This window comes from Cebus imitator, unplaced genomic scaffold (genome assembly GCF_001604975.1).
Source record: "Cebus imitator isolate Cc_AM_T3 unplaced genomic scaffold, Cebus_imitator-1.0 Scaffold300, whole genome shotgun sequence".
NCBI classification, from domain to species: domain Eukaryota; kingdom Metazoa; phylum Chordata; class Mammalia; order Primates; family Cebidae; genus Cebus; species Cebus imitator.
In genome coordinates this window covers 352302-373439 of record NW_016107615.1, presented here as the reverse complement: position 1 = coordinate 373439, position 21138 = coordinate 352302, and the positions used below count along the sequence as shown (strand labels likewise).

Below are 21138 nucleotides of genomic sequence, written 5' to 3'. Positions count from 1 at the left end.
AAAAAAAAAAAAAAAAAAAAAAAAAAAGCTGCCTGGAAGATCGAACTGGGTGGAGCCCACCAGAGCTCAACAAGGCCACTATGGCCAGAATGCCTCTTTGGATTTCTTCTCTCTGGGCAAGATATCTCTGTAAAAATAGGCAGCAGCTCCAGTCAGGGGCTCATAGATAAAACCCCCATCTCCCTGGAACAGAGCACCGGGGGAAAGGGGCGGCTCTAGGCATAGTTTCAGCACACTTAAACGTCCCTGCCTGATGGTTCTGAAGAGAGCAGCAGATCTCCCAGCACAGTGTTCGAGCTCTACTAAAGGTCAGACTGCCTCCTCAAGTGAGTCCCTGACCCCTATGTCTCCTGATTGGGAGACATCTACCAGTAGGGGCACACACCTCAAACAGGAGACCTCTGGCTGGCATCTGGCAGGTGTCCCTCTGGGACGAAGCTTCCAGGGGAAGGAACAGGCAGCAATCTTTGCTGTTCTGCAGCCTCTGCTGGTGATACCCAAGCAAACAGGTTCTGGAGTGGACCTCCAGCAAACTCCAGCAGACCTTCAGCAGAGTGGCCTGACTGAGAGAAAGAAAACTAACAGAAAGGAATAGCATCAACATCAACAAAAAGGATGTCCACTCACAAACTCCATCCAAAGGCCACCAATATCAAAGACTAAAGACAGATAAAGCCACAAAGATGAAGAGAAACCAGCACAAAAAGTCTGAAAATTCCAAACACCAGAATGACTCTTCTCCAAAGGATCACAGCTCCTTGTCAGCAAGGAGGCTGGGGGGCCTAGGAGAGGGTTATCATTAGGAGAAATACCTATTGTAAATGATGGGTTGATAGGTGCAGCAAACCACCTTGGCACATGTATAACTATGTAACACGTTCTGCACATGTACCCCAGAAACTTATATGTATTTTTTTAAAAATACAAAATTTAGCAGGGTCTGGTGGCAGGCGCCTGTAATACCAGATACTTAGGAGGCTGAGAAAGGAAAATCATCACTTGAACCTGGGAGGCAGAGGTTGTGGTAAGCCGAGATCATGCCATTGCACTCCAGCCTGGGCCACAAGAATGAAACTCCATCTCTAAAAACAACAACAAACGGGTTGCCATGAATGGATTCAGTGCAATTCATCAAATGATGTAAAACCAACACCCCTCTCTCTCAAAACATACGTACACACATAGACACACATATGTGTTATCTCTACAGATGCAGGCATGCTAAAGTTAAATATGTATAATTTCAAGTTTTAATCTATTACTCATTTAATACATTCATATTTTCAAAGAGCAAGTATATCTTTCAATAAAAGTATAGTGTGAAAGCTCTTTGTGGCATCAAGTAATAAAAATACTAAAATTGTTATTAGAAAACACACAGATTCAGAAAAATCAAGGTTGTGATTAAGTATTAAATGCTAAATCTAGTTTTATTCTAATTGTTCAGGAATAAGATAGTGCTATGCTGGAAGCCACAAATAAAGTAACGGTTTTCTTCTTAGGGTTGTCTATATAAGGAAGGGTTGTATGGAACCATAAAATATATACTTAGCATAGACTCTTGTTTACAGTAGCCCCCTCCCATATGTGTAGAGTATATGGTCCAAAAAGTGGATGTCTGATACTGCCCATAGTATCAAAAACTATATCTACTAAGCTTTCTCCTATGCATACACAGCTATAAAAAGGTTTTTTTGGTGTTGTTTTTTTTTTTTTTTTTTTTTGAGACAGAAGCTGGAGTGCAATGGTGCAATATCTGTTCACTGCAATGTCCGCCTCCCAAGTTCAAGCAATTCTCCTGCCTCAGCCTCCTGAGTAGCTGGAATTATAGGTGTGTGCCACCATGCCCAGCTAATTTATGTATTTTTAGTAGAGATGGGGTTTCACCATGTTAGCCAGGATCGACTCAATCACTTGACCTGTGATCTGCCTGCCTTGGACTCCCAAAGTCCTGTGATTACAGGTGGGAACCACCGTGCCTGCCAGGAAAATGCAGTTTTAAAAGCACTTTTACAGTAAAGTTTTCTGTTTTGCTTCCAACCCCTCCTTTTGTACTGCGTTCTAGAATGTTTTGGGGTGAGACTTGTGGGCAAACACTACATGATATTCTTCTTTGCATCATAGTGCCAAGTGCACAGTTGGCATGCAATATATTTGGGTTAAACAAATGAAAGAAGATACAGTCAATCAAGGGAGTTCAGTGAAAAAGATTTGTCACTAAATACTTCCTTAGGGTCATTGATTCTGGGTCAATTCTAGAGAACAGAATTTAGATCTCTGCCACTGCACAATAGCTCTATGAAGAGTCAGGTTCCCCACACATTGTAAATTAGCAATGGCATTGGGTCTCAGATATGTTTTGCTTAGACCATTTCTTTCACCTTTTCCAATTAGTTGCCAACATTTAAAACAAAGGCATATCACATAAAATTCGGAATTTGAGATTGTCTCAAAATATCAAATCTGGCAATCCTATGCCCAAAGTAGCTCAAAGCAACTCAAAGTTACATCAAAATCCTGTTGCTCCCAACAGACAAGACTTATGTTTTCCAGTTCACCACTTCACTCCCCAATGTCTGGTGCTCAGTCTTCACCCATATACGTTCACTCTGAGGCCACTGCAGCCGTCTGATTTTGTAACTTCTGTCATTCACAAACCAGTTCTAACAATGAGACCAAGTCTCAGTTTTGATAATTACTAACAATGCAATCTTAAGCAAACAATTTACCCCCATGGAGTCTAATTTCACCACTTATAAGTAAAAGTTATCCCCTACTACATCACAGTGTGGCTGTGAGAAGTAAATGAGATTGTATATGAAAGATTTTGTTAACTCGAAAGTCCATATATATATAAAGTAGAAGTATTTTTGTTATTAAAACTACAGTAAAAAAATATCATCTGTAAATTATAACATATTTCTAAACAAAATTGAAAGCCCTTAGATTAATTAGTAGGAAAAGAAAACATGATTGTTAACAGTGAGTTAGATGTACCATTAAAAACTGGTGAATATTCAAACACAAGCAGATAATATTTCATCAGACTTGGGGTTATTTTTGTCCAATTCACTTATGTCAAAATAATTTAATCAAATGTGATGTTATTTAAGAAAAAATAATGTCATGTTTCTTTATTAAAATGAAGAATACAAAGCAGAATATATAAATATTTTCATTACTATTCCCAGCTCATCTATAAAATAAATATTTGCTTTCAGCACAAAATAGTAATAATGACTTTTAAAGACATTTAACTTTAAAATATAAAGAAATGCAACTCGGCTAAAAATAATTTTATAATACAGAATTATAGAATTAAAATTGAAATATCACTCTATTATCTAAAGGTTATTGTAAAAGAAGTCTTAATTTTAAATGAATTTTTATACTGTTTATTGAGATTGTTTTTGTTTCAACCAAATTCTCCCTTGGATGACTAAACTAATATATATATATATATATATATATATATATATATGTTGATATATTTATAGATATAAAATATATGCGTGCACACACATGCACACATATATAGTCATACACTAGCTTTCAAAGTGTCACTTAGTTTTTTCATGTGTTCCTTCAGCCAAACTAGAAAGCAAAATAAAAGGGAAAGCTTCTATTTTCTATTGTATATCTATTTCTATTTTATACTATCCCATGACCTAATAAAGCAATGGTTCTCAAACCTGGTTTTATTGTATAAAACAGATTTCAAAGCCACACCAGAACTACAGAATCAGGCTTTTTGAATGGTCCTGCTCAAGATTTTTTTTTAAGTGCCCAGTTAATTCAAATTATAAATCTCTTTGGGAATCACTTTAGTGTTTTATTTGATATATAGTCTCAGAGGAATGCTGATAAACTGATTTTTTAGGGCTGTTGAAGGGCCACAGTGTAACTTTCTCATTAAGAAATAAACATATTTAGGAATAGGAAAAGCTTCCAAGATTCCTTTCCACACTGACTAATATAACATGAGAGCTTGTATTATCTGTCATCCACTATCTAGGCCCTTGTGATTAGCAAAAGAATATAAGATATTCATTCCATACCTAAGGCCTTTATAAAAACAGCATACCCCCAGAAAATATAATTATCTCCATTTGACCCATAAAATTTGATGGCAATATCATTATGAATCCATCCTAAACTGTAATTCTCTTTAATATATGCATGAATTATACATTCCAGTCACAGTACACATGGTTGAAACATGCTTAGTCAAGCGAATATTGGAAAATACAGCTATTTAAGTTCTGAGAGCCTTGCTAGAAAAATATGTTTAAATCGACCCAAGATCTTTTCATATATATGTGAAAAAAAAAAATCACAAAAAAAACAAATTACCTTTAAATGTTGTAGAGCACATTAAAAAACTAACTTTCCAGAGGGAAAATATGGCCTCTTTGTAAGGGGAAATATTTCAAATTACATGGGCATAAGCCCTGAAGTTTCTTATCCTCCAACTCTATTTTTCACATAAACATTGAGTATGCTTTAATATACAACTCTGAACAAGTCATTCTTGTAACCAAAACAACAGCATGAGCCAAAAATGCCTATTTCTCAAGCCTTTTATTTGTTAAAACAAAGCTGAAACTCCTCAGTCTAACATTAAAATTCAGGAAAATCTGGCCTCCAGCCATGCAGGATTTCAATTGTTCAGTACAACAAATTCAAAATTACAAGACACCAAGAGACTGAGACGCGTTTCACTCTCTATTTATGCTTTCCTCAAAGTGGTATAAATAATGCCCGGATTTCTCCAGTACTTTTCCTACCTGCTACCTGAAGTTGGAGCTCTCCAGCTGTATGAAATCAGCCCCAGAGCAACAGCTGTTTTCTCTGCAATCAGGAAATGGTGCAGGGCTGCCCTTGCTTTGTAACCCAGCCTCTGTGAACCTGGCAAAGAAAGAAAGAAGGTGTTCTCATCTTTTCATTGCTTTGCTAATGGCAGAGAAAATATTCTCATCATGGCATCAACTTACAACTCTTACCATGCTCTTTTAAAAACGTAATTTTTAAACAGAATGTTTGAAGCAAGTGTAATTTTTAAACCAAGAAGTAATTTCAATATGGAATTTACAAATCATATTTGTTCTATAGTCTTTTTGTAGGTGTGCAATTTATCTTTGAGAAGAGGCACAAACATCTTGAAAAAAAAACCTTGCTTAAAAACCACAGATAATACTCATAGCCTTTTAAATCCCATCTGCAACTCATATGAAAAAAAAAATCATTATACAGAGGGTCTCAGACTCCACTTGGGGATTATTCCTGAGGTTTCTATGGTATCAGCTAACCTTTCCCAAAGTTTTTCATGCTACAGTTGACCCTTGAACAACCTGGGTTTAAACTGCAGGACTCCTGGGGTTAAACTGCATAAATTTAACCCACATGGTTTAAATCTCCGTGAATATGCAGATTTTCTTCCACCTCTGCCACCCTAGAGACAACAAGATCAGCCACTCATCTTCCTCTTCCTCCTTAGCCTACTCAGCGTGAAGACAATGAGCAGGTGATCCACTTCCACTTAATGACTAGTAAACGAATTTTCTCTTCTTTACGATTTTCATACTGGTATTTTCTATTCTTTAGCTAACTTTGTTGTAAGAATATGGTATATAATACATGTTACATACAAATGAGGTATGAATTGACTGTTTATATGATTGTTAAGGCTTCTGGTCAACAGTAGGCTATCAGTAGTTACATGTTGTAGGAGTCAAAAGTTATAAGAAAGTTTTTGACTCTGTGGGGATCAGCCCACCATAGTTCTGTGTTGTGAAGGGTTAACTGTATTCCTCATAAGCTCCAGTCATTATGACCTACTATCTGCTTTTTAAACAGACTTATAGCTTCCTAAATGCATACTTATGCTCACTTTACATTTTCTACATGGATACTCTTCACTGCTAATGTCCAGCCAATGATAAGCCCTTTTTTTTAAGGTCCTCCTCAGTCTCTTTCACTTCATGATACTTTTCCTTGGTCCTTCCTACTAAAAGTGAACTCCCCTATCTTTGAATCCTCATTTTGTTCATGTCCCCACCTTGATCCACATAATCTTCCTTTCACCAAAGAAGTTTAAATGCAGATTGCATTCTTTTTGTCAGATTATACTCTCACTGAAAGCAGAAATCTTGCATCATTTATCTTTGTCCAACCCATACCAATATCTCATCAATAATTTTTAGTAAATGAATGAATGTTAGACAATTATTCACCTCCTAAAAGGCTAATCTTATTGAACCCAATTTTATCATGAGTAGATCTCTTTGGTATAAAATAGAATAAAATTATACAATAAACTGTCATAGTGACTTTAACACATTTTCATAAACTGACTTGAGAAGTCTCTACTACCTGTAACATAGTAAAAGAAATACAGGCTCGTTGCAACTGCTGCTCTGTCTTCCATGTATTCTTTATTATGCATTTTTCTTGCTTTAACTACTGTTAGGTTTAGGGTCTATAATTATTAGGTCTGCTATGATTTCACTGTTGTATCTAAAATATGATATTATAACAATTAGACACCAAAAACACGGAGTTAGCTTTTTATTTTGATGATGTATGCTCAAAATGGTATTTCCAAAAACAATGTACAAGCAAGGAACTAAACCACCATATGGAAAATTTCTAATACTCCAAAATCAATATATTGTTGTCATTGTCTGTTCTTCCTTCTTCAAACCACTTCGGTAACTATGATTACCTTATTCCCCTATTTGCTTACTTGCTTACTGTCCCTTCTACAATATCCATCCAGCCACCCCACTGCCACTAGAATGTAAGCTCTATGAGAGCAGAGACTACTCCATGGGCTGAAAATAGTGTCTGGCATTATAAGAGTGGCTGAATAAATCTTGAACGAGTGAATAGTGTCATTAGCCAACACTTTTCTTGCTTAAAATTATATTTTTGTGGCCAGATTTGGTAGCTCATGACTGTAATCCCAACACTTTGGGAGGCGGAGGTAGGAGGACTGCTTGAGCCTAGGAGTTCAAGACCAACCTGAGTAACACCATGAGACCCTGACTCTACAGAAAATGAAAGATTAGACTGCTGCAATGGCATGTGCCTATAGTCCCGGCTACTCAGGAAGCTGAGGTGGGAAGACCCTTTCAGCCCATGAGGTCAAGGCTGGAGTGAGTTGTGACTGCACCACTGTACTCAGACTGGGAAAGAGAGTGAGACCCATATTTAAAAACAAACAAACAAACAAACAATTATAGTTGCATGGCACTGACATTACTTTTAGCCTAAAGTCACACAATATAAATGTTTTTCCTTGAAACAAGCAAATGCAGACTGCAAGAGGTCTCGGACAATGGTTTTTAGTGGACGAAGAGAAAGAGGAAACACAAGGAGCTAGTAGTATACACAGTGCAGGTGATCCTGATTTAGAGAGCCTAGACTGTGGGATGGATGCAGTGTGTCGCAACATGCAGGGTTTTTTTCTTTTTCTTTTGAGACTGAGTCTCGCTCTCTCACCCAGATCACCGAGGCTGGAGTGCACTGGCGCAATCCCAGCTTACCGCAACCTGCGCCTCCCAGGTTCAAGCGATTCTTGTGCCTCAGCCTCCCAAGTAGCTTGGATTACAGGCACATGCCACCACGCCGGGCTAATTTTTGTATTTTTAGTAGAGACAGCATTTTACCACATTGGCCAGGCTGGTCTTGGACCCCTGACCTCAAGTGATTCACCCATCTCGGCCTCCTAAAGTGCCTGGCCAGCAACATGCACCTCCTCAGGTGACTTTTTCATGGCAGAGTCAGAATCTCAAACCAGATTTCATGCTCTCAACAATTGGAGGCCCTCTCCTATACACTAAATCATGCCAGGCTTTTTGTCTGCCACTAGCAGCAAGCAATGCCAGCCTCAGCAATGACTTTTTTACAGCCCAAGCCCATATGCAAAGTCCGGCACATGCAGACACAAAGGCCTGGCCCTGGAATCAGAAAAGCTAAAGGCAAAAAGCACCCGGAGGCCCGGACACCCTGGCGCCCAGACACCCTGGCCAGATTGGCTCTAGCCAGGCCCTCCTGAGGGTTCCGGTCCTACATGGAGCCCTGGGGCAAGTATCTTACCTGCTTGGCATGGCCTGCTGGCCCACTTGTCAAAGCGAAGGGAGAAGAAGAGGGCAGAAGTCCATCCTATAAGGCTCCCCTGGGTGAAGGTGGACGCTCTCCCATTCTCCCCTCCCTCACAGTAATCAGTCTTCTATAAAATTTATCTGGGGAGCTTGCCAAGTTAGAGGTATCATAAACAGCTGGAGATTAGCTCTTCGGACATGTTTACCAGGATTCCCTGGGATCGCACAGCCTTTAAGGGTTGGACACCCATTAAACCTTTCCTTTGAGGCAGAGATAAAGAGGAACCAATTCTCGGTTTTCTGACTGGCTTCCCCGCAGTAAACATTTGCCTACATGAGAAGCAGTTAAGGGCAGGAGCTAAGAACATTCGTTTGGGAGCGGAGCTGCAGCTCAGGTGATTCTGATGAGACCCATAATTAGGAAACGCTGTGAGGGCTTTGACATTTAATAGCTAACTCAGACTATATACCAAGCTTCCCTCCCCCTACCATGGATTTAAAGCATTACAAATAACAAGCTAACTTTGGGAGGAGGTTACAAGTTACAACAGCCCAGCCTGAGAGGTAATCGGAGGGAAGTAAGCACAAATGCTTCATACCTCCTAAACACCAGTTGCCTAACATCAGTTCTAGAAGAAAAAAAAAAAAATGCAAATTTTCCAGTTCTTTAAAAAATGTGATTAAGTATTTAACATAGATGGTGGTCAGTATCAAATTATTATAATATTTATATCCCATTGGATGAGGTTAAATGACAATATTAAGATTTAGCAGAAATTACATTATTTTCAACAATAAAACAATACAAAGTTTAGATGTGATTTTTAAAATGCGCAAGAAGTTACAGGTTTTTTCAAAATTCTTTTTGGAGGTACATGAGGAAAAGCAGTTGTAGATCACTGGACCATATGCAATGTTCATTTTCTCCCTGCAGGCTGAGCCCAAGAATCAGGGTTTTAAAAAGCCTGGAGAAAGGCAAGCCCAGTGGCGTGTGCTAGCAAAGGTTTAACCACCACTTCTGGCGGGGAAAGGAAAGACAGTCAGGAAGCCCTAATTTGTAGCTTTTGCAGTGATGTAATTATTGCTGCCAAATCTGATTTCCAACTCCCAATGTGATGTCACGAAACAAAAAGGCGCTCTGCACAAAATTGAGCAAAGACTCACAGTGAGGTCCAGCCACTTGATGCCAAACAGCTCCCATACACCCCTGAGTCTTAGTTTGATTTTTCTTTTGACTTTATGATATGGGAAGTTCCATTACATTGAAAGAACTCAATAATACATAAACATATTATGCAGGTGAACAAACTTTTAGTATAAAGCATTTAAGTTATTTAGAATTAATATATACTGTGATACCACACAACCTTAATTGAGCCAACGAGAAAATAAATGACACAAATTCTTAGCTAGCCAAAGGAATTGTCAAAAATTCAAAAGTTGAGAAGGTCAAATGTGCTATCTGAAAGAAGAGCTAACTAGAAACAGGTATGTACAGGGTTCATTACCCAGAGGGAGACAAGAGAAGGCAAAAGGAGCAATCACAAGAAATAGAAAAGTCAGAGCAACCCGGGGCCATTAAAAGAAACGGCAAAGAGTTCTAGCTCTCCAAATGGTCTAGAAAGACATGCTTGTGTTAGAGCAGAGAGCAAAATAGATATTTGATAATTATACCAACCTCAAAAACTCTTAAAGAAGCAAAGCAGACAAAGGAGAAACACATGTTCTTTACACACTGTTTAGTGAAGCAATAAAATAGTGAAAAACATTTTTCTCAAGAATGAATACATTAAAGTGTCTCTCCCTAAGTATTTATTGGAAAATTCATTGATGTGGAAAAATTCCTTCACTAATTTTTCTGAATACTGTTAATACGCAGTATGCAAAAGCATATTTTTATATAGTTGCCTTTATTATGTCTCTCATCTGAAAATCTTAGTCTTCTTAACTGATTATATTGAAAGTGTTAATGTAATATTATCAGTTTAAAAAAAAAAAAAAACCTGACCTTCCTTCTTTGGCATCTCTTATGCCATAGTTATATTTCTGGTTATGCTATTTTCTTTTTCTTTTTCTTTTTTTTTTTTTTTTTTNTTTTTGAGATACAGTTTCGCTCTTGTTACCCAGGCTGGAGTGCAATGGCTCTATCTCGGCTCACCACAACCTCTGCCTCCTGGGTTCAAGCAATTCTCCTGCCTCAGCCTCCAGAGTAGCTGGGACTACAGGTGTGTGCCACCATGCCCAGCTGATTTTTGTATTTTTAGTAGAGATGGGGTTTCACCATGTTGACCAGGATGGTCTCGATCTCTTGACCTCGTGATCCACCCGCCTCGGCCTCCCAAAGTGCTGGGATTATAGGCGTGAGCCACTGCACCCGGCCTATGCTATTTTCTATGTGCAAAAGGCTGCTTACCTCTACTTCAGCCTAGACGGACATTTCCAGCTTCACCTCAGATGCATCAATCTGTTTAGCCTTTTGCGACAACTCCAGCCGGAGTTAGGGTCCTTTGTCCCACAGCTCCCTATGTGTGCCTCTATTATGCTCATAACGAAATACTGTATTATAAAATTGATGTTCACTAAATTCTGTTTCTTAACAACATAAAAACGTTTCTTGTTCTTTTTATTATCTCCATGGCCTACCAAAAAACCTGATATAAACTAGATATTCCATAATTAGTTACTGAATGTAGGCCATGCAGAAAAGTCTTAAAATCTGGTTACAATAAGACAATAAGCTCATATTGTACATTTTAATAAGCAAAAACACACTAAATATTTTTATTTAAATTATATATACATGCAATAAAAGGCAGTCTGTTTGAAGGTATGAAATTCAATCATCAGCCTATTACTATGGCATGATTTGAAAATGCTACTACTGATGCATTTCATTGATCTTTATTTTAAATAAATATGAGCACTTCGAATATTTGGAAATGTAAAGATAGATTACCCATTTAGATTATTTCTGACACACTACTCATAATGAATCACCAAGTTATTGCAACAAAGACATATGTTTATAAATATGACTTGAAAAAAATAAAGTTTTAGCAGAGGAGATCAAGACTTGGCTTTATGAAATCCCCAAATATGTACACACACATGTATATATTTCTATAAATGAAAATTGGATCAAAATAAATACACTGTTCTGTATTCTTAACATTGAATTCTATTGTGAATATTTATTTGATCATAAATTCATGAAATGCCCTGAAAAGTTGCATAATGTTCAATATATAGATATGCTATAAATTATTTAACTGTTCTCTTACACTTGGACAAGCTTCACAAATAAAAATATTCTTCAATGAACATTACAATTCTGCTGAGGCTAAAAATCCTTTTTTTTTTTTGCTGTTTTATTGTTTTTCTAACCACTTGGGTATTATTTATTTTTATTTTTGATACATTTGTTATATTTGTATATATTTATGGGGTACATGTGAAATATTATTAAATATATCAAATGTATAAGTATTCATTGAGGATATTTAGGGAATCCATCAGCCAAGTATTCATCATTTACATGTGATGAGAACATTTAGTTATTTTGAAATATATGATACATTGTTTTCACCTATAGTCACCCTAGTCTACTATAAAACAGTGGGACTTATATCTTCTGTCTAACCTATAATCAATCTTATACCCATAATCAATCTCTTTTTAAGAGTACCCCACCTACAATACACCTTTTTCTGTCTGATATATATCATTCTACTCTCTTCTTGAAATCAACATTTTTCACTCTCATATATGAATAAGAACGTGTGATATTTGTCTCTCTGTGCCTTGCTTATTTCACTTAACATAATGACTTCCAGTTCCATCCATGTTGCTGCAAATAACATGATTTCATTTTTTAATGGCCAAGTAGTATTCCATTGTGTATATATAACACATTTTGTTTATCCATTCATTTATTGTTGGAAATTTATGTTGATTTCGTATCTTTGCTGTTGTGCATAGTGCTGCAATAAACATGGGAATGCAGGTATGTCTTTGACATGTTGATGTATTTTCCTTTGAATAAATACCTAGTAGTAGGATTTCTGGATCATATGATAGTTCTATTTTTAGTTTAGTTTTATTTTTTAAGCTCTCCATACTGTTTGCCATAACAGCTTAACAGCTATACTGATTTATATTCTCACCAACAGTGCCTAAGAGTTCCCTTTTCTCTGTATCCTTGACAACATTTGTTATTTTTCTGATTTTTTAATACTAGCCATTCTAACTAGGGTAAGATGATATCTCATTGTGGTTTTGACTTACATTCCCCTGATGATTAGTGATGTTGAGCATTTTTTACTATACTTTTTGGCCATTTGTATGTTTTCTTCTGAGAAATGTCTTTTCATGTCCACTGGCCAGTTTTTAATGGTATCATTTGTATATTTTTACTATTGTTTGAGTTCCTTGTATATTTTGGATATTTTCTCTCACTCAATAGGTTGTGTTTCCACTCTGTTGATTGTTTCTTTTACTGTGCAGAATCTGTTTAGTTTAATTTAGTCTCATTTGTCAGCTTTTATTTTTGTTGCCTGTGCTTTTTGAGGTCTTAGCTATAAAATCTGTGAGTAGACCAATGTCTACTCAGAGTTTTCCTTATGTTTTCTTCTAGTAGTTTAATAGTTTCAGGTATTATGTTTAAATCCTTAATACATCTTGAGTTGATTTTTGTATGTGATGAAAGATAGGGGTCGAGTTTCATTATTGTGCCTATGTTTATCCAGTTTTCCCAGCAGCATTTATTGAGGAGGGTGTTGAGTATTTTCTTCAGCCTTCAACATGGAAAGAAAAACACTTGCATTTCCTTATTTTTCTGGCTGTTTTGAGTCATGGTATGAATATTATGGACAGTAAAAGGAATGATTTGAATTTTCAACCATTAAATCACAAAAACTTAGGGCAATAGAATTCTGAGGGTGTTATTTAGTTCCTTCTGTGTCTATATCTCATATCACACATAAAAATGTCATCAATAGGTAGACTTCCTAAAAAGACTGCAAAAAATAGTATCATTTAGTAAATAGTAACAATGTAAATATCAGCCGGCCATGGTGTCTCCTGCCCATAATCTCAGCACTTTGGGAGGCCGAGTAGATCACCTGAAGTCAAGAGTTCCAGACCATCCTGGCCAATATGGTGAAACCCTGTCTCTACTAAAAATACAAAAATTAATCGGGTGTGGTGGCGAACGCCTGTGATCCCCGCTACACGAGAGGCTGAGGCAGGAGAAGTTGCAGTGAGCTGAGATCGAGCCAGTGCACTCCAGCCTGGGTGACAGAGCAACACTCCATCTCAAAAAAAAAAAAAAAAAAAAAAGCATAACAACAGAACCACAACAACAATGTGAATATTAAAATGTAATAGTGTTTCAAATACACTTTAAATTTTAAATAATACTACTTAATGGCTAATAACTTGTAAAAATAAATTAGTAGATAGCACATAAAAACATTTGAGTCACTATTACCAAGGCACTTTCAAAGCTACAGAGAAGAAACAAATATAATCCTTACCTTTTAGAGCTAGAAATCCATGTAATGATTAATTACTCTAAAATTAACCATTTAGGTTTATAACAGAAGGTAAGTACACTCCAATTTCTATACGATGCCAATGTATATATACCTGATGTTCAAAATGAAGATGACTGCCATGGAATGAAAGAAGCATTGGGCTTAGAATGAGAAGGCCATTATATAAAAGAATTAAGATAAAAATGTTAAAATGTTTACATGTTCAAAGATTAGTGTGCTTGGGAATGTGTACCATAAAACAATTTGAAGTAAGATCACATTTTGCCAATATTGTTTAAAATATCAAAATAGTATTAACAGAAGAAACCAAAAAAGTACATCTGTTTAAAATCCTACTAATTAAAAATTTCTAGTGATTAAAATCTCAATAAATACAGAAAATAACATTGATTGCATCTGTAACAACTTAAAATACTGTTATAAACAGTGTCATATTGAAATTCACAACCCATCAAAAAATGACAAAATTATTTTAAGAAGTAAAAAATTTAAAAAGACTGAATCATGTACAAAAATACACATCTATTATGTATCTATCCAAAATAAAAAATTAAAAAGTAAAGAAGCATAACAACTAATTTTATTTTCTAGTCATTGGTCTACCTTTTCCTATTATTCTACAGACCAAGTAACAGACATCTCTGCAAAGAGAACATGAAAGTCTTATATTCTAAAGTTATGATGGGGATCTATCACCACTGTCAGACAAGTCAATCTGCAATAATATGTAAATAAGTGTATTTGAGAGTAGAGAATATTCAATAGCAGATTTTTTTTTACATCAAATGCAACTATTCACCTAAGTAGAAGTTGCATTTTTAAAATAGTGGCATTCAAATAGACCCAAACTCTGTCAACCAAATCTATGACTGTGCTTAATAGTATTGATCTACAACTCTGCTCTCTTATATTTACTACACGATTTTTTTAATTGGACAGACATTTCACACACTAAGATTTGTGGAGGTGGAAGCTTAATATACAGCCTTCAAGTAGAACATGATCATCTGGATCACAAACTAAGATTTTTTAAAAGGCAAAGGAAGAGAGGGAACAGGAAAGGGTATTAATATTTTCTATGTACCTTATATAATAGCCATAGGAATTGCAACACCTATTCTGAAAACTAAGCTTATATATTTGCTTTAAACTTGAGATCTTTAACTCATCTGTAAGTAATAAATATGTATTTGTTGACAACAAAATTAAGGTCCAGATCCTTACATAATTTAATTTAGTCATCTCAGCAATTCAATCAAGTTAGTATTACTACTTCTGTTTTACAGGTAACAAAATGAATTATTCTGGGACATTACATAATTCATCCAAAAGCATACAGTTTGGTGGGTAGTAGAGTCATTTGCTGAGCCTCTTAGCTCCAAGTCTATGCTCCTTACACTGCACCCTACTACCTCCCCTATGGAAAAGTTGCACTTGGCAAGACCCTTCATTTAATGATGAATCATGGCCATAAGCTTTAAAAGGAAACTCTTTTCTGATATCTAAAGCATTAAAATTCAGTAGTCAATCACATCACATCAAATCTAACAACTCCAGTTTTTCACTGAGGAAACCCTCGCTTCTGAGAGTAAGGTAGCAGGTCCCAAGGTAATTTGCCTCGAAAAGGAAGTAGTCTATTACCTTGCCTTAAATAATGCAGCATTCAGTTATTACTTCCTGGCAGAGTGACAGTTTAAGCACAAGGCATTAGAAAACTGTTTTCTCCTGTTCTATCTCTTATTTATTGCCTCATACACTACTTGTCTGGAAGTGATGGATAAATATTTGAAGGGAAAGATGCATCATTCTGGATGTTCCATGAAATTCAAGATGGATAAAAGTCAGTGTTTCAGGCTTATCTATTTTTAGCTTTCTCTCAATAATAAGGTGAAAACAAGCTTTAAGTGTTTTAAGAGAATCTTCTAGTAAAAACAAAACTTGGCTTTATCAGTTTCTGTATCAATTTTTAAAGAATAGTTTCAATTCCAATTTTTAAGAAATAATTGTATTTTTAGATTTTGGAAAAAACATGAATGTATCTGATACAATCAAATTATCTTTTTGAACACAAGATTTTATGACTGTTTTATTTTATTCTCTGGATTATGTTTTCACATGTCAAATGCCAAAAACTAAGGCAACCAAATACTGGTAGTATCATCAACTCAGTCACATGCTATTTCTATGATCACGGAGTAAAATAACAAATTTCATATCAAAAATTTCTTCTAAAACCAAGATTATTTACCACAATAAATGTTCATTAAGCAAATACTGTACTTTGAGCTGGCAATTGCCCTGATAATTTTTTGCAAGTGCCAGCATTAAATATTATTGTTCCTCCTCCTGAAATCTATTGCCTATCCTTACTTCCTTTAGGTCTTCACCCAAAACAAACCCTCAGTAAAGATTTTCCTTATCAACATACTTAAAATTACAACCCCCATTCTAGCATTTTATCTTGTACCTCTTTCTATTTTTTGCTTTTATAGCATTTATCACCATTAAGCATAGTATATATTTTATGAATGTATTTGTTTATTGCCTATTTCCCAGAATTTGAATGTAATCACCACGAGGGCATGAATATTTTAATTATTTGCTTATTACTGATTTATAACTGTTTTCTTTAGTGCTGTAGCTTCAAAGCCTGGATAGAACATGGCCAATAGTAGGAATCCAAAAATATTAGTTTATTGAATGTGTTTAGTGTTTGTAAACAATCCTTTAAGATAGTATTAACCCATTTCATTGAAGAAACTAAGGCTGGAAAGTCAAGCAGATTTGTGGATTCCCAAGGTCAAGCCTCTATTCACTACATTGCTTCTCAATAAAGGACTCACCCTAACCAAAGTTTGTCTATTTTGTTCTACAGATTCATATCTTTGAATAAATTATGAACATGTCTAGAAGTTACAGAAAGGGAATATATCTTTTAAATACCCTTCATAACTGATCCTCTTTCAGGAGGTCATTCACTTTGAATGAGCATGTAGCTCTAGAAGGGACACAAATGGTGTGGTAAGAGAAACCAGAGATCAGCTCAGACCATCTGTATCAACCCTGGAAATCGATGTGTTGACAGATATCACAGCCAGTTTTCTCTCATATCCAGTAAACTGAATGTCATGAAACATTTGCTGAGACAAGAAAATAAGTTATACATAATATTTAAGCTTATGTAAGGACTTTATTTGAAAGAAAAAATAGTGAACAATTACAGACACTTGGAGCCTTCACACCCCATACAACAAAAACGTAATGGTACACATAGCCACTCTGCAATATATATTTGTCTTGTTTATTTTTTTCTGTATTTCTTGTCTTGCCCATTTGGAAAATAAAATCAAACAATTCCATTTTCTATTATACCAACACATATACAAACTTTTATTATTTTCCTGCTTTTAAACAATAATGACTGCCAACAAAGATTAGTCAGCATTTCAGGAACTTGATGGGAAGAACGTATTTTGTTATTGCCGGAACAGAAGAGATGATTAAGTTCAGAAAACACCAAATTCAAAGAAAGAATCTTAGTTACAGGGAATGGTGAAAGAATCAATAATCATCCAACAGATCCTACTTTTCCTACCCACTGTTTTCTTCCCACGACTCCTGAAGACTAGAATGAGAAAGTTAGGATACTGTTCGTGAAGATTTTGAGACTGGAGCATTATAGTTAATATATTTTAGTAACTTTTTAGAAAGGTTACCTGTTTTGTATACACTGTAAATGCTTTCTTTACTCTTTATGATCTATGGAATAAATCAGAAGCAAGATTTGACCAGATACAGTAAACAATATGTAACCAGGAGAAACAGAACTGACCACTAAAGGGTAATGATAACATGTGAAGAATCTATAGGAAGTAAAAATTGTTACTTCCTAGATTTTGTTAGTTACACAAAAGAATATCATGCCATGATAGGTTCTTTTGGAGTGATGAGTGTAAGGTAGGGTAAAATATAGACCCCAAATCCCTTCTGAAAGTGAAAGGAGGTTGAATGAACTGATTCTTTGCCCAGGGTAACTGGAAATTATTTAACTGGCCCCAAAGAGGTTCTACTCTCATTTAGCTTTAGAAGCTGACAGACCCCACCTGAAGCCAAGGGGACAACACAATGTATAATGTAATGACATGCTAGATACAGGCTACAGCTTTCAAAATCTGATGTAATTCACCTCCATTTTTCTATTTAACAAATTCCTTAGTAAACATAGACAAAGCTGTTGAAGTGATAAATGTAATTCTTTATAACCCTTTCCCACTCCCCCAACTGACCTCTTTACCAATAAATTTGGAATGAGTCAAAATCTTGGCAAGGGTAGTGGCTGAGAATAAAGAAAGACACAGCCTAGAAAAGTAAGAGTGAACTATAAAACAAATGTTTGAACATTTTCTTCCACTGCTGCTTTTTTGAACGGGGAAAATATCAGAAGTCATATTAGCTTTTTAATGAGGTTTTAAAATTTATTTTCACATTATGTTATGAATTACGATAAAAACGTATGACACAGGTTTCTCTAAAACAGGAGAAACAAAGTGCTTTTACATTCTCCAATTAAAGAGCCATTCTTTGCCCTTTCTCAAAAAGGCAAAATACCTACTAAATAAGCAGTGGCTTCAAAGAAAGTCACAAAATGATAAATAATGAAAATCATACTGTAATAGTATTATTAAATAATATTGTATTTTAAACAACAAAATGAAAAATTACAAGATTTGTATTTCAGAAATATGTAATTTAGTTTTTAAATTAGTAAGCATTACAGATACAATGCATTACCTTTCATTTATACTATGGGAAAGATAATAAAAAGTAACCACTATACATAAGATACATAAAAGCTGCCCCAAATGGTATATTATGTTGAAAGTTTTAGAGTGACATCAACCACATTTCTTTATGCATAACATTATGCTAATAGCTACCGTTTCAACTTCAAAATTCCACAGCTAATAGTCATTTGTGGTCTGGGGTGAAATTGCTCATTTTCTTGCCCATTTATCAGAACTACACACTTGGCTGAACATTGGTTTTGTGTGCACAGGACTCACATAGTCTCTGTAAGATACACATATATACATGGGTAAAAGTTAGTGAAGGAAGGAATAGTTAAGGCCCTCAAAAAAACTCCAATAGAGATGAGGGCCAGCCCTGCAGAACGGGGCCACTTATTGAATATGAAAAGATATAATGGTATCAGATTTAGGATGTGAGAGCATATGCCTTCCTGAAAGATGCTTCTTTGAAATGTTTTACCCATCATTAAAAGTATATTATAAATACACCAAAGAATAAAATTACAACTTCAGAAATATTATGATTATGGAAATCACTTTCATATTTTTCATATATCGTGTGCAAATTAAAAGAATGATTCTGTATATGTCTCTAAAGGCTTACTGAGAAGAATTAAATAGAACAAATGTCAAAAGATAAAGGAATTGTTTAGGCTAATGATCAAGCTATTTATTTTTCTCTATTCTGAAACACAGGTCCTGTTTCTAAAAGATAAACTGCTTTCAAACATGTGTTCAGACCTCTTCATAAGGGCATGGTAACTAAATGTCATACTTCTCATTTAATCAACTACAGACTTTCTTAGGACCCTAAAAACAACTCTTCCATGTTTCTAGCATTTCTTTCTACAAGAAAGAAAATCAGCTTGTTAAATATAAGCATAACTGCCCATAAATAATATAATTGCCTCATCTGTACATTCATCTATTTCTGTGATAGTAAGAATAATAGTGTGTCATTGATTCACTTTAGAAGGCTGACTTTAGAGAGTTTCATTTAATAGGATTTTTATTTGGTAGGATTAAAAACAAGTTTAACAACAATTAGTTTTCTAACCCTGTTGCTGGTTTTCTTTGTCTTCAACCACACAGATATTTTAAGACCAACTATCAGAAATCAATACAAATGTTCATGAGAAGAAAAGAATACATGAGTCATCTCGCCTTACACATATCCCTTAGAAAGGTCCTTGATCAGGGTACACAGAAGGCAGAAAAATTAATCTGACAGTGAAGAGAACCAATATGCTTACAGGGAAAATCACTGAGTGAGAACAGAGATATGTGTATTAACAGTTGTATATGATGCACAAAAAAAGCAGTTAACGCTCAGAAATAATGCAATACTGGTATAAAAGGTGAGAAAAAAAGGAAACAGTAATAGCTCTGTCAGCATAAATCTTTCTTCATACTACGGGAATATCTTGATAAACCAAAAGGCAAGAAACATTTGGGAATCCAGCAATGAAGATTTTAAATTCTACCTCTTCAGTGATCCTCAAAATAGGATCTTGATTAAGTCATTTAATCTCTTTGGGTCATAATTTTCTTATGTATAAAGAAGGGAATAGAAATAGATCATCTTTAAAATTATTTTCCACTCCATGACTTGTATCTTCCAAGATGAGAAATGAAGCCTTCTTATTAACAATTATGTTTAATTTATATTTTTATAGATTTAGGGGTACAAACACACTTGTGTTATATGAATATATTGCATAGTGGTGAAGTCTGGGCTTTTCGTGCATCCATCACCTGAATAGTGTACATTGTACCCAGTACATAGTACTACATACCTCCACCCCTTGCCACCCACCCACCTTCTGAAGTCTCCCGTGTTTATTATTTCACTCTGTGTGGCTGTGCATGCTCATTGTTTAGCTCCCACTTATAAATGAGAACATGTGTCTTTTTTCTGTTTCTGAGTCATTGTACTTATGACAATGGCCTCCACCTCCATCCATGTTGCTCTAAAAGACATGATTTCATCCTTTTTTATGGCCAAGTAGTATTTCATGGTGTGTGTGTGTGCATGTGTCTACACATAGCACATTTTTAATCCAATCATCTTTTGATTAACACAGGTTGAATTCATGACTTTGCTATTTTGAGTAATGAACAATAAACATACACGTGCAGGTGTCTTTTTAATAAAATGATTTATTTTCCTTTGAATAAAACACAATATGCAGTAGTGGCATTGCTGGATTGAAGTTTAGTTTTACTTTTAGTTATCTGAGAAATCTCCATAATGTTTCCCACAGACATTTACTAATTTACATTCCCAAATACAGTGTGTAAGTGTTCCTTTTTGTCTGCATTTTTGCAGATGTCAGTTGTTTCCTGACTTTTTAATAATAGGGCTTCTGACTTGTGTAAGATGGTATCTCATTGTGGTTTTAATTTGCATTCCTCTTATCATTAGCGTTATTGAGCATTTTTTCATATTTGTTGGCCATCTGTATATTTAAAATCATTTTCAACTCTTATGATGTGTATCTTTAAAGACTTAAGGAATGAAGATTTCTTTCTTTACAAGATATTATAAAGAACACATTTTTCAAACTTTCTTGAAATAATTTATTCACTGTTCCATTATTTCAAAATACTATTGTACCACAGATATCTGATAGATTCATACTTAATACTTTGCAGATAAATATAAATGAC

The 21138-nt window shown here is 35.3% G+C and overlaps 1 protein-coding gene across 2 annotated transcripts in view; it reads right to left on the bottom strand.

Moving 5' to 3' along the window:
* NAALADL2 (N-acetylated alpha-linked acidic dipeptidase like 2) overlaps nucleotides 1-21138 on the bottom strand; it is a 1349309-nt gene that overhangs the window by 1132391 nt on the left and 195780 nt on the right. Inside the window, exon 2 of one of the 2 annotated variants that reach the window (XM_017502844.2) lies at nucleotides 4788-4908. The exons of the other annotated variant lie outside the window; for it this stretch is intronic. The gene's annotated coding sequence lies outside the window, so the exon portion shown is untranslated. The remainder of the gene's footprint in view (nucleotides 1-4787; nucleotides 4909-21138) is intronic. 2 annotated transcript variants of the gene reach the window in all.